We start from the raw sequence: 23,024 nt of genomic DNA on the forward strand, positions 1-23,024 counted from the left end.
TCAAACAGTTGTCAATTGCTGTTGGACGCAGCCAGAATGCACTCAAAAACATCGCAATGCAGCTGTAGTGCATCTGAAAAACATCGCAACTCTGTTGACGTTTCGTTTTTGGCAGATAGCGGTGCGATAATTGCAAAATTGTTGCACTTAGCGGACTTGCAGTTAAAAAGCATTGCAGTTAAACCGTTTGCACCGAGCGAACGTCTACTGTACGTAGAACGGAGTCGACGAAACGATTGGTTCGACGAGGAGTGCAGAGCAGTTCTGGAGGAGAAGGATGCAGCGCGGGCGGTAATGCTGCAGCATGGAACCCGACAGAATGTGGAGCGATACAGACAGAAGTGGAAGCAGCAGACCCGTCTCTTCCGGGAGAAAAAGCACCGCCTGGAAAAAGCGGAGTGCGAAGAAATAGAACTGCTGTGCCGTTCACAAGAAACGCGTAAGTTCTACCAGAAGCTCAACGCATCCCGCAAAGGCTACGTGCCGCAAGCCGAAATCTGCAGGGATAAGGACGGGAGCCTCCTGACGGACAAACGTGAGGTGATCGAAAGGTGGAAGCAGCACTTCGACGAGCATCTGAATGGCGAAGAGAATGTAGACACGGAGGACCAAGACAGCAGAGGAAATGACTATGTTGGTGCAGCAGAGGACGGGAACGAACCAACTCCCACGCTGAGAGAAGTTAAGGACAGTGTTGCCACATTTTTTTCGGTTTTCATCTGTGATTTTGGTCAAAAAAATCTTTTTCATCTGTAGGAAATTTCAGAAAATCTTAGTAAAAATCTGTGATAGATTAATGTCTCCAAAATCGAATATTTTTGAACAATTTGTTTAAAAATCACGGAAAAAAATGTTCTTAGAATAACGTCGACCAAAACACTCCGAGGATGCATCTGAAGATCATTAGAAACCACAAAAACGTCGAAAACAATGCGCCTGAGGCTTGGTCTAGACCATCCAACTAGAAGATTTAATTTCTATTATTTAAATTTGAATACCTGAAAATTATAACAAAGATTTTTTTCATGAAAGTCATTGTCATAGTTTTCAAAATCTTAAAAATCTTTTTTATTGCAAAAATCTTTAATCTGTGATCACAGATATCTGTAGGCGAAAATGGGAAAAAATCTGTGTAATTCTAGGTAAATCTGTGTATGTGGCATCACTGGTTAAGGATGCCATCCACCAGCTCAAAAACAAACAAAGCGGCTGGTAAGGACGGTATCGCAGCAGAACTCATCAAGATTGGGTCCGGAAAAGTTGGCCACCTGTCTGCACCAGTTAGTAGTCAAGATCTGGGAAACCGAACAGCTACCGGAGGAGAGGAAGGAAGGGATAATCTATCCCATCCACAAGAAAGGCGACAAGTTAATGTGTGAGAACTTTCGAGCGATCACCATTTTGAATGGCGCCTCCAAAGTGCTATCCCAGATCATCTTCCGTCGTCTTTCACCTAAAGTAAATGAGTTCGTGGGAAGTTACCAAGCCGGTTTCATCGACGGCCGGTCGACAACGGACCAGATCTTCACCGTACGGCAAATCCTCCAGAAATGCCGTGAATACCAGGTCCCAACGCATCACCTGTTCATCGACTTCAAAGCGGCATACGACAGTATCGACCGCACAGAGCTATGGAAAATTATAGACGAGAACAGCTTTCCAGGGAAGCTGACTAGACTGATAAGAGCAACGATGGACGGTGTGCAGAACAGCGTAAGGATTTCGGGTGAACTATCCAGTTCATTCGAATCTCGACGGGGACTACGACAAGGTGATGGACTTTCCTGCCTACTATTCAACATCGCCCTGGAAAGTGTGATGCGACGAGCCGGGCTCAACAGCCGGGGAACGGGTTTCACAAAATCTGGACAATTTGTGTGCTTTGCGGACGACATGGATATTATTGCCAGAACATTTGGAACAGTGGCAGAGCTGTACACCCGCCTGAAACGTGAAGCAGCAAAGGTCAGACTGGTGGTGAATGCGGCTAAGACAAAGTACATGCTGGTAGGTGGGACTGAGTGAGACAGGACAAGCCTTGGCAGCAATGTTACGATAGACGGTGCGGGGATACTTTCGAGGTGGTAGAAGAATTCGTCTACCTCGGTTCCTTGCTAACGGCTGACAATAACGTGAGCCGTGAAATCAGTGGAAGTCGTGCCTACTATGGGCTCCAGAAGAAACTGCGGTCAAAAAAGATTCACCACCGCACCAAATGTACACTGTACAAGCTTATCGTCGATCATCACGCCCAAGTGTTTGACGGAGCGCTTTGAGAGGATAGTTCACTCACCTACACTGATCTCCATCTGCTGCTCCGACTTCCGGTTGTTAACAACCGTCACCTAAGTCTTGTGGTGAGCCAGCTCCAGTTTCCTGGACCGCATCCACGCCTCCACAACCTTGATCGAGTGGTCGGTAGTCAACTTTATCTCCAACATCGCTCTGGATAGTGCGATGCGACGAGCCGGGCTCAACAGCCGGGGAAAGATTTTCACAAAATCCGATCAATTTGTGTGCTTTGCGGATGACATGGACATTATCGCTAGAACATTTGGAACAGTGGCAGAGCTGTACACCCGCCTGAAACGTGAAGCAGCAAAGGTCAGACTGGTGGTGAATGCGGCTAAGACAAAGTACATGCTGGTAGGTGGGACTGAGTGAGACAGGACAAGCCTTGGCAGCAATGTTACGATAGACGGTGCGGGGATACTTTCGAGGTGGTAGAAGAATTCGTCTACCTCGGTTCCTTGCTAACGGCTGACAATAACGTGAGCCGTGAAATCAGTGGAAGTCGTGCCTACTATGGGCTCCAGAAGAAACTGCGGTTTAAAAAGATTCACCCACGCATCAAATGCAACATGTACAAAACGCTAATAAGACCGGTGGATCTCTACGGACACGAGACATGGACGATGCTCGAGGAGGATCTGCAAGCACCTGGAGTTTTCGAGCGACGGGTGCTAAGGACGATCTTCGGCGGCGTGCAGGAGAACGGTGTGTGGCGGAGAAGGATGAACCACGAGCTCGCTGCACTTTACGGCGAACCCAGCATCCTGAAAGTGGCCAAAGCCGGAAGGATACGATGAGCAGGGCATGTTGCAAGAATGCTGGACAACAACCCTGCAAAGTTGATGTTTGCTAACCATCCGGTTGGTACAAGAAGGCGTGGAGCGCAGAGAGCACGATGGGCGGACCAGGTGGAGCGTGATCTGGCGAGTGTTGGGCGTGACCGATGTTGGAGAGCTGCAGCTGCAAATCGAGTTTTACGGCGGCAAATTGTTGATTCAGTATTATCATGAATTTGATGTTAACTAAATAAATGAAAATGAATGATTATCTGAGGCCATCATTTTTGTAGCTTTTATTTCCATCTTTTTCTTGCCGTGACTTCCCAAATGGGATAAATCCTGCATCTCAGCCGATTCCCGGTCGGTCCAGGAACTTTTCGTTAAGACGTTTCCCTAGACTTCATTGGTCATAGACTATCTTCCTGCCTGCCACACGATATACATATGCAAAATGATCATTGAAGCTGCCAATTAAAAACTGTGAGAGGACGCCAAGCAGAAGATGATGAAGAAGAAGAAGAAGAAGAAGAAGGAGAACAAGAAGAAGAAGAAGAAGAAGAAGAAGAAGAAGAAGAAGAAGAAGAAGAAGAAGAAGAAGATAAACATTCCATAAACCGAACGGAAACCGAACCCGTCATTTTCTGTCATTGACGATAAATAAGCGAAATAAATTTGTAATGAAAATTTCTACATGCGATTTTTTTTTAATTATTACATTGTGATGCATTCAGTGACATATAAGACCAGTACCCACAGAGGGTGTATGCAATTATTTTAGAAAATGAGATGAGTTTTATATTATAATTTGTAAAATTGCTCAAGTGTGGTCTATCTTGTGAATGACGCGGGTGGCAATCGTGGAAAGTAAAGAATTTCTTTTCTGAATACGAGCCCGCAGTGAAAAATGTAAATGAAAATCATAATTTAAGAATAGCAGCAACCGCGCGACTGGAAGGTATACTTAATGAATCATCATTATGCGCGGTGTGGTTGCAAATGGGCTCCCAAGAAAGAGATGAGGCCGAGTTCCACCAACCTGGTGGCGGGTCGGCTGCAGTTGGAGGCCACAGAAACCGCTCATCAGGTTATGGCAAGTTGGCAAAGAAAAATTCTTCAGATACACTTTTTTTCAGCAGTTATGATTGAAGAGTACACTCCGGCTGCTGGGACGTTGACTGGCTGAGTTGGCGGAACAAGTGCCCCTAGCAGCCCGAGACGAAGTTTCGAAACGACCTCCGAACAAAAAAAAAATCCAACCCCGCAAATGCAAAGAGATAAATGTCACTCATTACGAATGCACTGCCCCGTTGTAGCTTCTATGCCACGCGTTTGCCGTTGCAGTTCTTGCGGTTTTTTGCACTCGCAAAATGCACTCGTGCATGGTTGACAACCTTTTTATATTTATTTCTGTTGAATCGCCTTGCAGCCGCGCCAGGAGAGGGCCCTTCTGCGGTGTGACAGACGATTTTCACCATCGTCGTCATTACGATTGTTACGAGGGTCGGGTCGTCCGTTCGATGCAGAGCAAATTGACTGGATGCATGATGCAACTTATGAAATGCACCTCGGCTTGATGCGTTTCTCGATACCTTTGCAAATTTGAACAAGTTTGGCTACAGGGAAAGCATGACGTCGAAGAATCGGAGAGCCTGGTGTTCAACCGTGTTTTTTGGCACCCTAGCAGGGTGATCAGTGGTTTGTGGTTAATACATGTGGGCCGCGTTGCAACCTTGTAATCAATGTATTTTTTCTGAATATCATGCGCGTTTTCGAAAAAAGGTGTGAATAAAGTTATCGTTTATCCTTCATGCATGAAATAATATAACAAGTTCAAATGCATTTTGATTCGCTACAGAAATCTAGATTGCGATCCATCCTTATTCATCCTTGACTAGGTGAGGTGAGTACTACGGGCTCCAGAAGACACTGCGGTCAAAAAAGATTCACCCCCGCACCAAATGTACACTGTACAAGACGCTAATAAGACCGGTGGTTCTCTGCGGACACGAGACATGGACGATGTTCGAGGAGGACCTGCAAGTACTCGGAGTTTTCGAGCGGCGTGCAGGAGAACGGTGTGTGGCGGCGAAGGTTGAACCACGAGCTCGCTGTATTCTACGGTGAACCCAACATCCTGAAAGTGGCTAAAACTGAACGGATACGGTGGGCAGGGCATGTTGCAAGAATGCCGGAAAACAACTCTGCAAAGTTAATGTTTGCTAACCATCCGGTTGGTACAAGAAGGCGTGGGGCGCAGAGAGCACGATGGGCGGATCAGGTGGAGCATGATCTGGGGAGCGTTGAGCTACAACCTGCTCCAAAGCCAGCTTCAAAGCCTTTGCAGCAGTCTCAGCTCTTTTTCACAACGCTGTGTGCTCGCGGTCAGTTTCCATCACGGCATATCTGAGGCTCGACACCCTTTGTTTAATCTCGGTATGCACGTTGTTACGGCCTTTTACGTATTCGTGCAGCTCGATGACCTTCCTGTTGAACTTCATCATTGACACCCTGGGCCTCCCAAGTTTAGGTCTTCTTGAGTGGTACTGCTGCTCAGTGTAGACACCGAGGGCCCTCCTATCAGAAGGCCGGCTCCAGAGGCACGTTATCCTCCATTTGGGACATTTGGCCCTCCTATAGTGCTGCCGCTTGGTGTAGACATTTGACTCGTTACCCCAATTTGCTCCAAAGAGTCCATGTTGCCCACCTCGTTGACACGATCGCTAGTAGAAACTTTCAATATCGCTCAAAGGATAACAGCGGCATCCTTTGCCACGATACTAAACGTTTCTTTTGGCGATCGTGTCACCACAGAGAAACAGACGTAACACATACAACAATACATAGAAAAACATCGTTACAAAATCACAACCGCGCAATGGAAATTGTACTGTAATTGGCCGGACCACCACTAGGTGGCGGTAGTGAGCAAACGTCAAACAGAAGCAAAAAAGATACCAGCGCCGCGAGTGGTCAATTGGCTTGTTTAGTGAATAAAATATTGGTTTTTTCTATAGCCTAATCAAAAGAGCTCATTTTTCTCAGTATAACGTGATTTTATTGTATTCCAATACCTTTGTTTTGATGGTCAAATTAACAAAACAAATTTAATTTTCGTCAGTTTCGACAGTTTCGACAGTTCAATCGATAAAATGACAGTTCGACCCGAACAAAAAAAAAATCCCCATACAAACTTTAAATGCATTTTAAAAATAGTTCCCGGGTCCCAAAAATTATGAAATTTTGGATTTCGACTAATTTTTGGGCGGAGAATCCGATTATGAATTAATCCGGATACCCCTAAAGAACCCAATTGACTATCTACCGAATATTTGAATCAATCGTTCAAGATGTTCGATGGGAGGCGAGTGGAATGTGACGTCTGCTTGGTGACACCCTACTGCTCCTTAAGGGTGCTATCGTATCCTTATCATTTGCTACCTCCATTGTGGTGTAATTTTCGGTCTTCGTCATCTGATTGGGTCCACTCTCGCCCGTCGTAAGTAGTTGTCGTCGTGATTCCATGGTGATCTTTGCAAGCAGTGAGGCTATGCAAGGGTTGACATGGTTATTAATGGGAAACCGTGTTCAGAGCCGGATCGGCATTAGTCAGGAATGTTCAACTGAGCCTTCTTCTACCAGGCGAGTTCGGAACGTAATTGGAGGCCAAGGTTTTAACGGGACGGGGCAAACGTACCATTAGCCGACTCGCCGTTTCGGAGAGGTGTCACCCATTCTCATTAAGGCAGTGGAATAGCACGGCTTTCTGCTCCTTAGCGTCTGGTAGTATATACACATATTCCTTGCTCGTATCCATGTCCATGCGCTGTCAGTTTGCCCTAATTAGGGCCTTACTAGCGTCGATCCTAATGTGCCGGTTGGTACTTTGGAAGCGGTATCAGATCGCTTGTACATACGTAGTTGCTTGCAGTTGTGTGATTTTTTATGAGAATCCAAGGAACCCCACTGTTGAACCCCCGCCACATCCTCCTCTTGAGCTGTCTGGAATCCAGAAGCCCGGTCACTTCCCGAAGGAAGTGTCAATGGTGGTAATCCACACGGGTGTGTGAACGGGTTTTGCTTTGAGTGTGCGTGTGTGTATGTGTACACACACCCATTTTTGCTTGCATTTTTGGATAGTTAATATCAACCGAGTTTGTTAGATACCTACTGCATGTGCCTAACTCTATACAAAATTTCAAATCAATCGGTTTGAAATTGGCTTAGTTATAGCGGCAAGTGCCCAAAATAGGAACACCTACCCAAAAGGTACAACACCCTATATAAGATTCGACGATGGTAATATAAACTCCACAAAGTAAAAATGGTTTATGTCGGTCCAGCCGTTTCGGAGTTATAGTCATTTAGGTGTTCCGAACCGGAGTTGAAATACCTTTGAAAACCCTGTGAGATATGTTATGAGGAATCCTGGAAGGAATCTCTGAAAGATTCTAGGTGACACCATGACAGAAATCACTGAAGGAAACTCGGCACAAATCTTTGAAAGAATTGTGAAGATTTTCCTAAAATAATGCTGGAGGAATTCCTATTAGAATCTCGGGAGATCTCCCCGAAGGAAGCCGACGGAATACAGTAGACGTTCGATAACTGCAACATGTTTACGTTTCACTTACCGAATGAAATTCGATAACTGCAACAATTGACAGACACTAAAGAACTGTCCGTAGTTGCAGAATGCAGTCAATGTGCATTCGGAAAACATCGCACTTCAACAAAAGTCAATGCATCGCATCACTGTTGACATTTCAGTTTGACGGATAGCGGTACGATAACTGCAAAATTGTTGCACTTAGCGGACTTGCAGTTAAAATGTATTGTAGTTAAAGCATTTGCACCGGGCGATCGTCAATCTGAAGTCATCCCCGGAGATGAAACTTAAAGAACCTTGGAACAATCCCTGAGGAAATCTCAGTAAAATCTCTGCAAGAATCCCGGGAAACATCGTGGAAGAAATAATCATGGGTAACAACGGAAACTTTGGAGAAACTTCTAAAGAAATCCTGAAGCGCACCCGGGCGAATCAATGAACGAATGCCTGGAGGAACCCTGGAAGGAATACCTGACAGCATTCTTCATCCCCGAAAAAATCTTTAGAGAAATCTTTTCAGGCTACCGGGAGGCATTCCTGAAAGTATCACGGGATGAATTGATGAAGAAATCCCTAAAAGATCGCCGAAAATAATCGTAGGAAAAATCTTGACTGGAATATTGGGAGGAATTCTAGGAGGAATACTGGGATGTATCCATAAATGTTTCTCAGAAAGAAGTACGAAGTACGAGTTATGGTATTTATTGTAGAAGAAATATTAGGAAGAATCGCTAAATATATTTATTGATAAATCCCTCTAAGGCCTCTGTACGTTTGTCGGTCTATCAAGATATCTGTCCACACACGGACTCCTCTCCGATAGTGTCTGCGCCTACAACGGCGGAGTGGACAGAACTCGGGATAGGTCACTTGATGGCGGTAAGATACGGTCACTACACTTCGGGGTTTCGGTTCAGGGAAATGATGAACTTCACTGCATCGCTTTACAAAAACGGACGGGTCAGAGAGATGGTGCTAACTGGATGTGAGGAATCAATGGGCATTTTTGTATCCCAACAGTATAGCATGTGTGTGTTCACAGTGAATCAAAACGTGGGCTGGGTGTGATACAATTTTGTTGATTTTGTGATTCTTATTTATTGCGTTGGACGCAACAATATCCATGATATATTACATCAGTTGTTAAGGAGGCGTTACAACTCTTCGCAGTCATTCGACGTTTTGGCAGAGACGTCACTGATCCTCATGCGATCCTGACAATTTATGGCAATCTTTTTAGGACAAAACATGATTTCGCGAGCGTAGTGTGGCAACCACAATATCACCTACACGTCCAAAGAATAGAAAGAGTGTTTTTAAGAAGAAAGTTTATACCACTAAGAAACCTCGGATGGACCGTAACAAAACTTCTTTGATACGAAGATCTTTGCTGTCTCGTTGACCTGGATACCATTAGTAGCAAACATAAGATCGCCGATAGGTATTGTGTTTGTTGGGAGTCGGTTTCTCTGGTTGAAGGGATACTTTTTGACAGCAATGTTCCTTAGACACAGCTTGAAAGCTGAAATTTATTTTTAAATAATCAAAACTAAATCTAAATACAATTCAATCACTTACATTCTAGTATACAATTCTTGCGACCCAAAGGAACAAACTCCCATCCTTTCACACTCTCTTCTACTTTACAGCTAACTTATCAATTATATCTTTCTGCCTGCAAAAGCAATTGTTGCAGTGTTGCCAGTTTCTTCGCAAACTCGTCGCAACATTCTCCCACCCATGAAACTGGTAATAAACTGCGATGGCACCATTTATTTCAGTACCAGAGTTCGGATCATCTTCCTGATATTCATGCATACAATTTATCTTCACGCGGAACAAAAACCCTACACTGTGTATTCTCCACACAAGGCCCACCAGGATCGAAAACCACCGTCTCAATAGAACAAAACCAAGAACAACACACACTGTCCCTTTTGAACCGATAAAAGTTGATGTTTGTTTTGATCTCGTGCTTCTCATTGTTAACAAAATCGATCAGAGATTTCACAATGAATTCAATGAGCCATTTTACGAGACGTTTCGGATCAGCTGATCGCTCATTTCATGAATGAAAATTTGACAGGAGGTTGCGCCCAAGCCCGTGAGTGTTAATATCAATATCAACACTGTTGTCGTTTCGTAAAATAGACTATTCGTCTATCGTCTTGCACTAATGTATCCAGTCCAATGTATTTTCCTATATCTGAAAGGCAATCTGTACGGTGCAGCACTACTTTAGAAGTAACGGGGCACTTCGTAGTTAATTTGGTAGATGAATTGCGATGAAGTACAGTTCTTAAATTTTCTTCTTCTCTTGGAGGAATTCGTATGGCTCCGGGTGTGAAGATAAAGTATTATGAAGGGAAACAATCGCATTTGAACATCAACTAGTGTCGTGGATGTTGCCAGTATCTGGTGACTCGACTGTGTTGCTTTCCGAACATCGCTCTACTCTATTTAGCGATTTCGCGATAACAGCTTTCACCTTATACTTATTCCGCAATAGTTCCATTTTAACACTAAATTCCAAATCGATTTTTCTTTCAGCAACCTCATATTCTTCATCAAGTTGTGCCAGCCTGCGTGCGTAATCTTCCTTCATTTGCATCTCTTTATCTAGCTGGTGTTTTCGCCATGATTTTTTTCGCTCTTCTAATACAGCAAGCCGTTGCATCAAGCTTTCCATGGCGAAACTCGTTGAGTTGATTAGAATCTTTGAAGTTTGTTGGGAGTCGGTTTCTCTGGTTGAAGGGATACTTTTTGACAGCAGTGTTCCTTAGACACAGCTTCAAAGCTGAAATTTATTTTTAAATAATCAAAACTAAATCTAAATACAATTCAATAACTTACATTCTAGTATACAATTCTTGCGACCCAAAGGAACAAACTCCCATCCTTTCACACTCTCTTCTACTTTACAACTACCTTATCGATTATATCGTTCTGCCTGCAAAAGCAATTGTTGCAGTGTTGCCAGTTTCATCGCAAACTCGTCGCAACAGTGTTCTGTAATATTCTTAGCGGACGAACAAAGAGTCCTTTCCTGTACGACCGACTCAGCTTCAATAACAGGCCAGTGTCCCTTCGCCAGAGAAGGGTATTGTGGATTTAGCACTAAATTGGTGTCGGAAGTAACTTTATTGACTTCCGCTGCCTTTTCTATGTGTTAAACATAACGCCGGAAGTAGTGCGCTGAATAGAGCATCAGATTTACTATACAGCGCACTACTTCCGACGTTATGTTAAACGCATAGGAAAGGCAGCGGAAGTCAATGAAATTACTTCCGACACCAATTTGGTGCTAAATCCACAATATTCGACCCCCTTTGCGGTCGAGAAATTATACGCAGCATGAACCTACTGTAAGATTCATGAATGAATTTAACGAACTACAAAACCTAATTTCTCTTAATATGACAACAGAAATGATTCGAGATAGATTAAGGGCGGACGGGACGGTCGAGGAAATATCCGCCATTGCTCTGTTGCTACTAAGATGGTAATCTCAGATTCTACTTCATATAATGGAACAAAAATCTATCATTGTGTATGCTCACTTGCAGTGCATATGCTGATTGTTTTTCAGCCTCATCTGTGCGATAGAAATCGAGATTACCATCTTCAAAATCGCGAGGAAAATTGTTAGAAAGAGAGGGAAGATAGGAAAAATAACACAGCGTCCCGATTCACCTTAAGATTATTTTTAAGAAATAGGCTTGCAGCCTACAGTCCAAATACAAATACAAATCAGTGCCGTCTAGTGCGATATTTTCCAACTACAAAGCCGTGTGACGATTCTCATGCACTTGAACGAAGTTGTTGAAGTAACCATTATTATATAACTTTGCTAACTCGTAATATTTGGAACAGAAGCACTATTTTACCTCAGTACCACCAGGACGAAGGTTTCCTCACTAATGGTTAGATAACCGGCCTAAGTACGGCTAGATAAACATGTTCAAATCATACCAACTACATACAGTGTCATCTAGTGAGAAAAGGTCCAATTAAAGATAACTTCACATACGTATGAACATCGTGTAATCATAGACAAGCAGACGTAGCACCTAGAACATTTTTCGTGAAAATCCATCGTCTAATTTACACTAACACCACCTAGTAGAAATATTGCACAAAACAATGCGTAGTACAACAACATTGGCAAGAAGCAATGCGAAACGTCAAACACAAAGAAAAACTATGCGTGTGCCTCATGTTGTGACGGCCACAACTATGAAGATTTAAAATAATCGCTGAACCGTGGTGATGGATTTTTTTTTTTAGTGTTACGCCTGTTAGTCTGTAGTGCTATCTTAGACGCGATGTTTGCACCACCTGGCGAGCCACTTCTGAAATAAATTGTCCACCTCGTACGAAGTATATAGCTTATGAACATTATGTAATTCTCAAGATACAAATGCACTATTGTTTATTTGATCATAAATATCTTTGGTCGAGTAACAAGCCATCCCAGAATAATATTTTCACCAAGAAATTCAACAGACTCATTTATTTCCAATCTTACTTTGTTGAATTGTTTCTGTACGAAAGTGAGAGTGTTCATCACAGATAAAAACAACCAATATTTTAAGTCTGGCAAGGTAGCCCGCATACAAATAAAACTTCAGGCTCCAGCGCCATTGACGACCAAATCGTCATCACCAAGATCCATACTTTGACTCCCCCTGTTAACTCCTCCGCAGCAAGGTTTCGGTTTTTACTTTCTCATCAAACCCATCCCCATTCCTTCGTAGCGCTTATCAATGTGGCAACCAGCTTCCTAAAGCCCGTTCGGCTGAAGAAAATGGAAAAGAAACCATCCATTGCAGCTCCTGGTCATGAATATTTTAACGTTCTTCTTCCCACCCAACGAATAGGGCAGCTTTGGGCGAAATCTTAACCTGAGGAAAGCTGAGCACGATTACAGCCAGCAATGTTGCTGCTATGTCGAAATTGTTACTTAAGTTTGATCTATGCGTACTTATGTTGCCCCATCGTGCCCTACGGCCGTCATCTTGTGCGAAAAATAACGCAACTAACTCAAGCGGTTGTTTTACGGCACTTCCACCTTCGAGTTTCGCACCGACAGGAAATCCCTTCCGATGCCTAATTCATTTCTGCAGCATGTCTACATAATTGAGTTTCACGTAGAGCTGAAGCCCCCCAACCGTCGCCATTGTAGCATCTTGCACGAAGGATACAGAATCCACCCGGCTGCTCTCCGTCTCCGTGTCTCCATGGCATGGCGCGAGGATGCCTGCTACCTACGGCTACGGGCGATAACCTAACCATTGCCAATATGGGGGAGAAGCGGCGCAGACGCACGATTTCGTAAAAGCGTCCTTGTCCTAAGGCCATATAACCATAACACCCGCCATCCGGTTTCAAGTGAAGGGGGCCGAATACGCACACGCTGCTACTCATCGTGGCCGCCGTCGCCGTCATCATTGTCGTGCCGCGGTGCGGTGCGGTGGTGAGTACGCACTTGAGCAAAAGCGTTCGAAGCGAACCTTCTTTCCTCTTGTGTAGGGCATTCTTTGCCACTCTCGGGATGAGTGGAACTCTCCAAGGATAGGTACAGACCGACGACCAATCAAGGTGTAGAACAAAAGCGAGAGCTACAGTGTATTTTTTTTTCGATCCTAGTTTGGTATTGGGAATCGAGGACGTATAAGTATAGTTGATTGATTTTGCTGCAGGGATATTAGAGCATACATAGTTTCTTATCATTCGTATCAAGATGTAATTTGAGTTTATCGCTGATGTTCATCGAAATACTTATGAAAAATGATAAATGGAATAGGTAAGTTTAGCTTGCCGGAGCACGTTCACTTCATAAGTGGATAGTCATGGGTTCGATCCCAGCCCCGGCACTTGCATTTTTTGTCAGTTGCTCTTCCCCCCGAGAGCGGCTGACGCCTGACCCTCTTCAGAGCCTATACTCTAACGGACCCGGAAACTTGGATATCGGCTAACGGCAATTCATAGTGGACCTATAAGAACTGGAAAAGGAGCAACAGAGACACATCAACACCCACGAGCTCATCATTCTACCATGGGCAGAGTAGAACAGTGACAGCAGCAAATAGGCAATCAGTTCGATATAGTAGAATTTTAATAGAATAAATTTAGGCGCTGTACAAAGAACTGCAGCTGCGAATTGGAATTGCCACGTAGTGCCCTAGTGGATAAAGGATCTGTAAATTAGGTTAAGTTAAGTTAAGGATAAAAACGAAAGTTTGGCTTGATAGTGATGAACCTGGGCGTGTTAGTAGAATACCTGTAAAAAAAATCGGGTTAGGTATTGTTCCTTTTAATTCTACTAAGGCGCCGTCCACAAATTACGCTCTAGGGGAAGGAGTAAAGGCCAAGCGTAATTTTTAGGGTTTTCATACAAAAAGCGTTATGGAGGGGGGAGGGGGGTCAAAAAATGTCGATTTTAGCGTTACGTAATAAATGGATGCTGCCTAAGAATGTGCAAATGTCCATTCTTTGACAGATACGTATTTTGTAACTGTAAGGTCGTCTTCAGTGTCTTGTACTTGACTCGAGTCGTTACTGTATTGTTGATTTGGGTTTTGTATTCAAAGACTTGAGTACATAGCGTCATTTCCTCCACAACATATGTTTTAGAGGCGTTTCAAAGGATTTTAGAGTGTTGTTTCAGAGGCATACGGACAAACCGCAGACAGACGTTCTAGCTCGAACAAATTTATTCAAATTTTCTATGTAAATTTTCACTAGCGACACCTAGGCAACCGATTGCCACAGTGCAGTCGCGAGCAGTTGACAGTTTGAGAAACCACGTGCTTCCAGCCGCTTACTTACCACCCAATTCACCACCCACCGAAAAATAAAATCAAAACAAACACTGTCAAAATCATTCCTACATTTGCGTCACATTCACAAAGATTTCCCAATGCGAGTGAAGTTCATCCAAATGCAGTTTTATTCAAGCAAAGCTATGTAACATAAAAGTAATAATGTGTAAAATATTTCACAAGAGTCCTACGCTAATTTGTGCAAAAGATTTTAGACATTAAATAAAAGTCATTTACTCTGCACAAATTATGTGGAAACATTATTAGCGTGCAACACGTGCGGTCTTTTCCCGCCATCCGGCTGGAAGACGACCGTGGTGACAGTTGTTGGTCGCAACGCACATGTGAGGCAGCAATTGAATATGAACGCCGCTAACGCCATCTGTTCGCTGATTGCCACTTGGCAATTTGTGGCGGCCATGTTTTTTACACAAGCTGCTGAGTCAAACTTGAACGTCTGTCTGCGGACAAACGTTTCAGGGGAATTTTCGTGGGGCTTTGGTGGGTCTCATGTGCGTTACAGGGGGCTCGAGGGGGTTTTCGGGGACAGAGGATCCGAGGGGATTTTAGAGGGTTTTTCGGAGGCATTTAGAGGAGATTTAGAGGAGTTATAGTGCAGTTTTTGGGACTTTCGACGGATAAGGTGTATTACAGGCAGTCCGAGGCGGTTTTAGGGAGTTTTCGGGGGAATTTCAAAAAGTTTCAGTAGATTTCGGAGAGTCTCAGGAGTTTAGAAGAGGTTACTGGGGCCTACAGTTTTGACAATACATACATGTTTTTACATGGTAGATCACTGTTCTCTGCTTTAAGGGCCTCGGGCCCCCACAAAAACCTTTTTTGGTTGCTAACACTAGCTTTATTTTTCATATTACTCAAGTACTGTACTGAAAATAAGGAAAAACATTTTTGGTCATCTCTCCGAGGGGCCTCCACATCCCCTCGGGCCACGGGCCCCCACAATCCTTAATCCGGGCCTGCTCACGAGAGTTAATGGAGATTCTTAAATAAACATTCAACCCACTTGATTACACATAATTGCATAAGGCTGCACATAGGGTGGCCCACACTTATATGAACAACATGAACTTCGGAACAAGCTTACCTCCTGAATAACTTTTTAGACTTTCTGAAGTTACGTTGAAGACGAGCATCATAAAGGTCCCTTTTGAGGACTGCTGGAGTACCGTTAAAGAAGTCATCAACGACGCAGCCGAGAGCACCTTCGGGTACATGGCACGAAGTCGAAGAAACGATACTTTTTTAAGATATTTTGAAGAAGAATAACGCTGCGCGGCTGCAAAGAAGAATAACGGTCGTGCTGCAGCGTGGAACCTGGCAGAACGCGAAAGGTTACAAGCGGAAGTGCTAGGTAGCGTTCTGGTGCTTTACCAGCTTCCCGGGTAAACTCCTTTACCCTCGTAAGGCGGGCAGGGTCAACTACCGCAACAACTGATTTTTTTTCTTCTAAACCATGAGAGAAGAATCTACTTAACAGACACCTGAACAGCGAGGTAGTATGCCATGCAACCCCGATCCCTATCTCCAAGTGGCACCGGCTGGAAAATGAACAACCTTAGGGAAGATCAAGTAACCAACCCCGGTGGGAACTTGGTTCGTATGCTGACAGGGAAGGTGGATTTGCTTCGGAAACTTACTGGGTCCCTCCGGACAGTAAACCGGGGTGATAGGCCCTGCGAGCCGGCCGTAAAAAAACAAGCACTGAAAAATCAACAAAAAGGGGTTAAGGTCCGTCTTCTACAACAAAAGTAAAGGCCAGGAATTCTCTTTCCTCGACCCACTAAACAACATTCCATGACCGCCAAACCCTTCGTCTCTCCGGAATCACCAAGAAGGCGTTGCTTGAGAGAGGGGTAGTGCACATCGCACCCTCAAGGTTAGCAGCGTAGTCTGCACCAACGAACATCAATAACTCGCTTTGGGGAGTTCACTAAGGTAGCATGCTGAAACTTAGACAATTTCCCGAGTGATCCTTACCACTCCCTTTGTCCTCGGAAGGCAGGCAGAGGGTCGAAACTACGCATACTTTCAACTGCTCAGCAAGCATCTCAAGAACTGATACCACGTGTACAGCAATTTGACCTTTCCGCAAGTAAGGCCCTATCAGCCAGCACACAGAAGGACTTGTCGACATGGGGTCTCCACCTGCCCCGATCTTACCGAGGACCCCTTTCCAACCGCTTCGTCGGATCCAAATCCAACCCAGTAGATCAGCACCACAACAGGTTTTCCCCAACAGGTGTCGTTACTAATCGAACAGATCGCCATCTGTTGAGAGTTTAAACAGTTTTATTGTGGTTATAATGAATGCCAGAAGGTTTACATATCGGAGAGTTTTGTTTACTCTTAAAATCTGGCTTTATTGATATCTTAAAGTATACTTTAAAACATTTCATCAATGGTTTTCATAAAAGTAGTCATAAAACTGTGAGTTTTAATTATTACTGTAATAAATCCCTAATAAAAATCAAGCAAAACCGATCAGCAATGGCATTGTTACTTGGGATTGTACGACAACGCGGGCACACGAACAAAACGTGTTCCGGCGTTTCCTGTAATCCAGTACAAACCGGACATTCGGAAGAACTCGCATGACCGAAACGATGTAGTTACTGTCGGAAGCAACCATGGCCTGAATGGACCTGGGTCAAGTGGAATGTTACTTCCCCATGGCGCCTGTTAGCTCAACTATGTACCGTCGTGATCAACCTGTGGGTCCACCTTCCTTTGGTGGAATTGTCCCACGCGCGCTGCCATTTGAGGAGGTTAATCTGACAGTCCAGTGTTTGTCTCTTGTGCCGCTGCATCCTGTGCCTGGCGCGGCGCATGTCCTCAATTCGTTTTGAGTCCAGTAACCCAGTGTTCTCCTATTTCTAGGGTGGACTAACCGAGGCATGGTCGCATCGCAAGCACGCGAGAGCATCTTTACCAGCTTGTCGTCGCTAAAATCAAGAAGGTTTCGCTCACGGTGGAGTGCCTCCCTAAATACCCTTTCGTCAAAGTACATATGATGTCTTCAGCCTACGAGGACTTGGTCTAGGCACTCCTTCCTATACCCGCATGCTGTTGTTGTAATCAATACTGTAGCAACCCGCCAGGTTATCGCTGTGAGTGTAGCCATCGTGTACCGTCCAGTTCGAACTACTTGCTAGGCCAGTACTACAAAAAGCAACGTCGATGATCGGCTCGTCAAACGCCTTCCCCATTTCATTGACCCATGTGTAGGAAGAATAATTGCATTGAAAATAATAAATAGTTAAATTGTTATGAATTTCATTAGAACATTCATATCAGTGTAAATGTAGAGAAGACGAAATAATTGGATTCTGCAATATACCAACATCCGAGCTGTCGGCGGCGTCGTCGGCGCGGCGCGTGAGCATTCGGATGAAATCTGAGCAAGGGAGAGAGATCAGCGACGGGAGAATGAAAAGGATAGCAACAAAAGGAGGCTTGTGAATGGGATGAGTGGGCATTGAGAGTCAGTTTGGAAACGAAGTTTGCGGTTGAATGATGTGATAGTGTAATGGTGGTAAAAAATGAACGTTTGCGGAATAAAAGAAAAAATGTGAGAATTATTTACAATTGTGTTTAACTTATTCGCCGAATCCTACAATGGCGCAAATCGGTAGGTACAAGTTACTTATAAATATTAATGAACGGGATGACAGAGGATAATACCTAAAATGATTGTGGCGTTACCGAGATTTTCTGTTTGGTGTTTGGTAAGAGCGGATTAAAATGGCGAATGGTTTTCTTTATAGACTTTTCTTGTAATTTGGGCGAGGATTTGAGTTGCGAACTGTGCTGTCTTTAGGGTGTTCGCTGGGAGATGGCCGTGGTAATGCATGATGGATGAGCCGAGGAACATTGAAGTAATAAATATGAATAGTGAGGGGATTGTAATGTGGGTGGATCTGTTCTAATTTGAGTGTAAGGGATGGAGGCCGGATTGCGGATTGGAACGGTCACAGGTTATTGACAAAGAGGCGTTTTGTTTGAGTGATTTTTATGAGGTTGACGATTCGGTGCATTTTCGGTGGCGGAAGTGCTGTGGGCGAGTTGTGACATGATTTTTTTTTCATACCAGTGCTGTACACAGGGGCTATAAAGGAGTATTGGCAGCAACGAGTTGTTTAGAGACTGTCGTTAAATAAAGCTTTGATGCTTTATTGGAAACATTGAGCTTGAAAACCTCAATCCAAGAAGGTTTTTTTTTTGAGATCGGAGATTGTGAATGGAATACCTGTGGTAAGGAATACGGAATGAAACAATAGAATATTATCTGGTTTTGATGCTTTATTGGATACATTGAGCTTGAAATCCTCAATCCAAGAAAGTTTTTGAGATCGGAGATTGTGAATGGAATACCTGTGGCAAGGAATACGGAATGAAACAATAGAATATTTTCTGGTTTTGATGCTTTATTGGATACATTGAGCTTGAACACCTCAATCCAAGCAAGTTTTTGAGATCGGATATTGTGAATGGAATACCTGTGGTAAGGAATACGGAATGAAACAATAGAATATTTTCTGGTTTTGATGCTTTATTGGATACATTGAGCTTGAAATCCTCAATCCAAGAAAGTTTTTAAGATCGGAGATTGTGAATGGAATACCTGTGGCAAGGAATACGGAATGAAACAATAGAATATTTTCTGGTTTTGATGCTTTATTGGATACATTGAGCTTGAAAACCTCAATCCAAGAAAGTTTTTAAGATCGGAGATTGTGAATGGAATACCTGTGGCAAGGAATACGGAATGAAACAATAGAATATTTTCTGGTTTTGATGCTTTATTGGATACATTGAGCTTGAAATCCTCAATCCAAGAAAGTTTTTAAGATCGGAGATTGTGAATGGAATACCTGTGGCAAGGAATACGGAATGAAACAATAGAATATTATCTGGTTTTGATGCATTATTGGATACATTGAGCTTGAAAACCTCAATCCAAGCAAGTTTTTGAGATCGGAGATTGTGAATGGAATACCTGTGGTAAGGAATACGGAATGAAACAATAGAATATTTTCTGGTTTTGATGCTTTATTGGATACATTGAGCTTGAAATCCTCAATCCAAGAAAGTTTTTAAGATCGGAGATTGTGAATGGAATACCTGTGGCAAGGAATACGGAATGAAACAATAGAATATTTTCTGGTTTTGATGCTTTATTGGATACTTTGAGCTTGAAAACCTCAATCCAAGCAAGTTTTTGAGATCGGAGATTGTGAATAGAATACCTGTGGCAAGGAATACGGAATGAAACAATAGAATATTTTCTGGTTTTGATGCTTTATTGGATACATTGAGCTTGAAAACCTCAATCCAAGAAAGTTTTTAAGATCGGAGATTGTGAATGGAATACCTGTGGCAAGGAATACGGAATGAAACAATAGAATATTTTCTGGTTTTGATGCTTTATTGGATACATTGAGCTTGAAATCCTCAATCCAAGAAAGTTTTTAAGATCGGAGATTGTGAATGGAATACCTGTGGCAAGGAATACGGAATGAAACAATAGAATATTTTCTGGTTTTGATGCTTTATTGGATACATTGAGCTTGAAAACCTCAATCCAAGCAAGTTTTTGAGATCGGAGATTGTGAATAGAATACCTGTGGTAAGGAATACGGAATGAAACAATAGAATATTTTCTGGTTTTGATGCTTTATTGGATACATTGAGCTTGAAAACCTCAATCCAAGAAAGTTTTTAAATTCGGAGATTGTGAATGGAATACCTGTGGCAAGGAATACGGAATGAAACAATAGAATATTTTCTGGTTTTGATGCTTTATTGGATACATTGAGCTTGAAAACCTCAATCCAAGCAAGTTTTTGAGATCGGAGATTGTCAATGGAATACCTGTGGCAAGGAATACGGAATTAAACAACAATAGAATATTTTCTGGTTTTGATGCTTTATTGGATACATTGAGCTTGAAAACCTCAATCCAAGAACACAGTTTTTGAGATCGGAGATTGTGAATGGAATACCTGTGGCAAGGAATACGGAATGAAACAATAGAATATTTTCTGGTTTTGATGCTTTATTGGATAAATTGAGCTTGAAAACCTCAATCCAAGCAAGTTTTTGAGATCGGAGATTGTGAATGGAATACCTGTGGTAAGGAATACGGAATGAAACAATAAAATATTTCTGGTTTTGATGCTTTATTGGATACATTGAGCTTGAAAACCTCAATCCAAGAAAGTTTTTGAGATCGGAGATTGTGAATGGAATACCTGTGGTAAGGAATACGGAATGAAACAATAGAATATTTTCTGGTTTTGATGTTTTATTGGATACATTGAGCTTGAAAACCTCAATCCACGAAAGTTTTTGAGATCGGAGATTGTGAATGGAATACCTGTGGCAAGGAATACGGAACGAAACAATAGAATATTTTCTGGTTTTGATGCTTTATTGGATACATTGAGCTTGAAAACCTCAATCCAAGCAAGTTTTTGAGATCGGAGATTGTGAATGGAATACCTGTGGCAAGGAATACGGAATGAAACAATAGAATATTTTCTGGTTTTGATGCTTTATTGGATACATTGAGCTTGAAACCCTCAATCCAAGAAAGTTTTTAAGATCGGAGATTGTGAATGGAATACTTGTGGCAAGGAATACGGAATGAAACAATAGAATATTTTCTGGTTTTGATGCTTTATTGGATACATTGAGCTTGAAAACCTCAATCCAAGCAAGTTTTTGAGATCGGAGAGTGTCAATGGAATACCTGTGGCAAGGAATACGGAGTTAAACAAAAATAGAATATTTTCTGGTTTTGATGCTTTATTGGATACATTGAGCTTGAAAACCTCAATCCAAGAACACAGTTTTTGAGATCGGAGATTGTGAATGGAATACCTGTGGCAAGGAATACGGAATGAAACAAAAGAATATTTTCTGGTTTTGATGCTTTATTGGATAAATTGATCTTGAAAACCTCAATCCAAGCAAGTTTTTGAGATCGGAGATTGTGAATGGAATACCTGTGGTAAGGAATACGGAATGAAACAATAGAATATTTTCTGGTTTTGATGTTTTATTGGATACATTGAGCTTGAAAACCTCAATCCACGAAAGTTTTTGAGATCGGAGATTGTGAATGGAATACCTGTGGTAAGGAATACGGAATGAAACAATAGAATATTTTCTGGTTTTGATGTTTTATTGGATACATTGAGCTTGAAAACCTCAATCCAAGAAAGTTTTTTTGAGATCAGAGATTGTGAATGGAATACCTGTGGCAAGGAATAAGGAATGAAACAATAGAATATTTTCTGGTTTTGATGCTTTATTGGATAAATTGAACTTGAAATCCTCAATCCAAGCTGGTTTTTGAGATCGGAGATTGTGAATGGAATACCTGTGGTAAGGAATACGGAATGAAACAATAGAATATTTTCTGGTTTTGATGTTTTATTGGATACATTGAGCTTGAAAACCTCAATCCACGAAAGTTTTTGAGATCGGAGATTGTGAATGGAATACCTGTGGTAAGGAATACGTAATGAAACAATAGAATATTTTCTGGTTTTGATGCTTTATTGGATACATTGAGCTTGAAAACCTCAATCCAAGCAAGCTTTTGAGATCGGAGATTGTGAATGGAATACCTGTGGCAAGGAATACGGAATGAAACAATAGAATATTTTCTGGTTTTGATGTTTTATTGGATACATTGAGCTTGAAAACCTCAATCCACGAAAGTTTTTGAGATCGGAGATTGTGAATGGAATACCTGTGGCAAGGAATACGGAATAAAACAATAGAATATTTTCGGGTATTGATGCTTTATTGGATACATTGAGCTTGAAAACCTCAATCCAAGCGAATTTTTGAGATCGGAGATTGTCAATGGAATACTTGCGGCAAGGAATACGGAATGAAACAATAGAATATTTTCTGGTTTTGATGCGTTATTGGATACATTGAGCTTGAAAACCTCAATCCAAGAAAGTTTTTGACACTAGATATGTCTGAAAGATGGCATGAGATGTGTCTGAAAGATGACACTAAATATGTCTGAAAGATGGCATGAAGCGTGTCTGAAATATGACACTAGATATGTCTGAAACATGTCATGAAATGTGTCTGAAAGATAACACTAGAGATGTCTGAAAGATGGCATGAGATGTGTCTGAAAAATTTCACCTGATATGCCTGAAAGATGGCATGAAATGTGTCTGAAAGATGAAACTAGAGATGTCTGAAAGATGGCATGAAATGTGTCTGAAAGATGACACTAGAGATGTCTGAAAGATGGCATGAAATGTGTCTGAAAGATGACACTAGATATGTCTGAAAGATGGTCATTCCCTGTTGTGCATTTGGACGAGTCGGACGTGTGCTCCGTATCTCACCACGCGATAGACCTCGTAGAAGTAGAGTTTTTTCCCCCGTAATTGCGGAAGGTTTTTTATATCGTGCGTTCTCCTGCTTGTGCGAAGTGTAGTGTCGCAAGGTGGTATCCAGCGCAACGCGGAA

This window comes from Aedes albopictus, chromosome 2 (assembly GCF_035046485.1).
Source record: "Aedes albopictus strain Foshan chromosome 2, AalbF5, whole genome shotgun sequence".
NCBI lineage: Eukaryota > Metazoa > Arthropoda > Insecta > Diptera > Culicidae > Aedes > Aedes albopictus.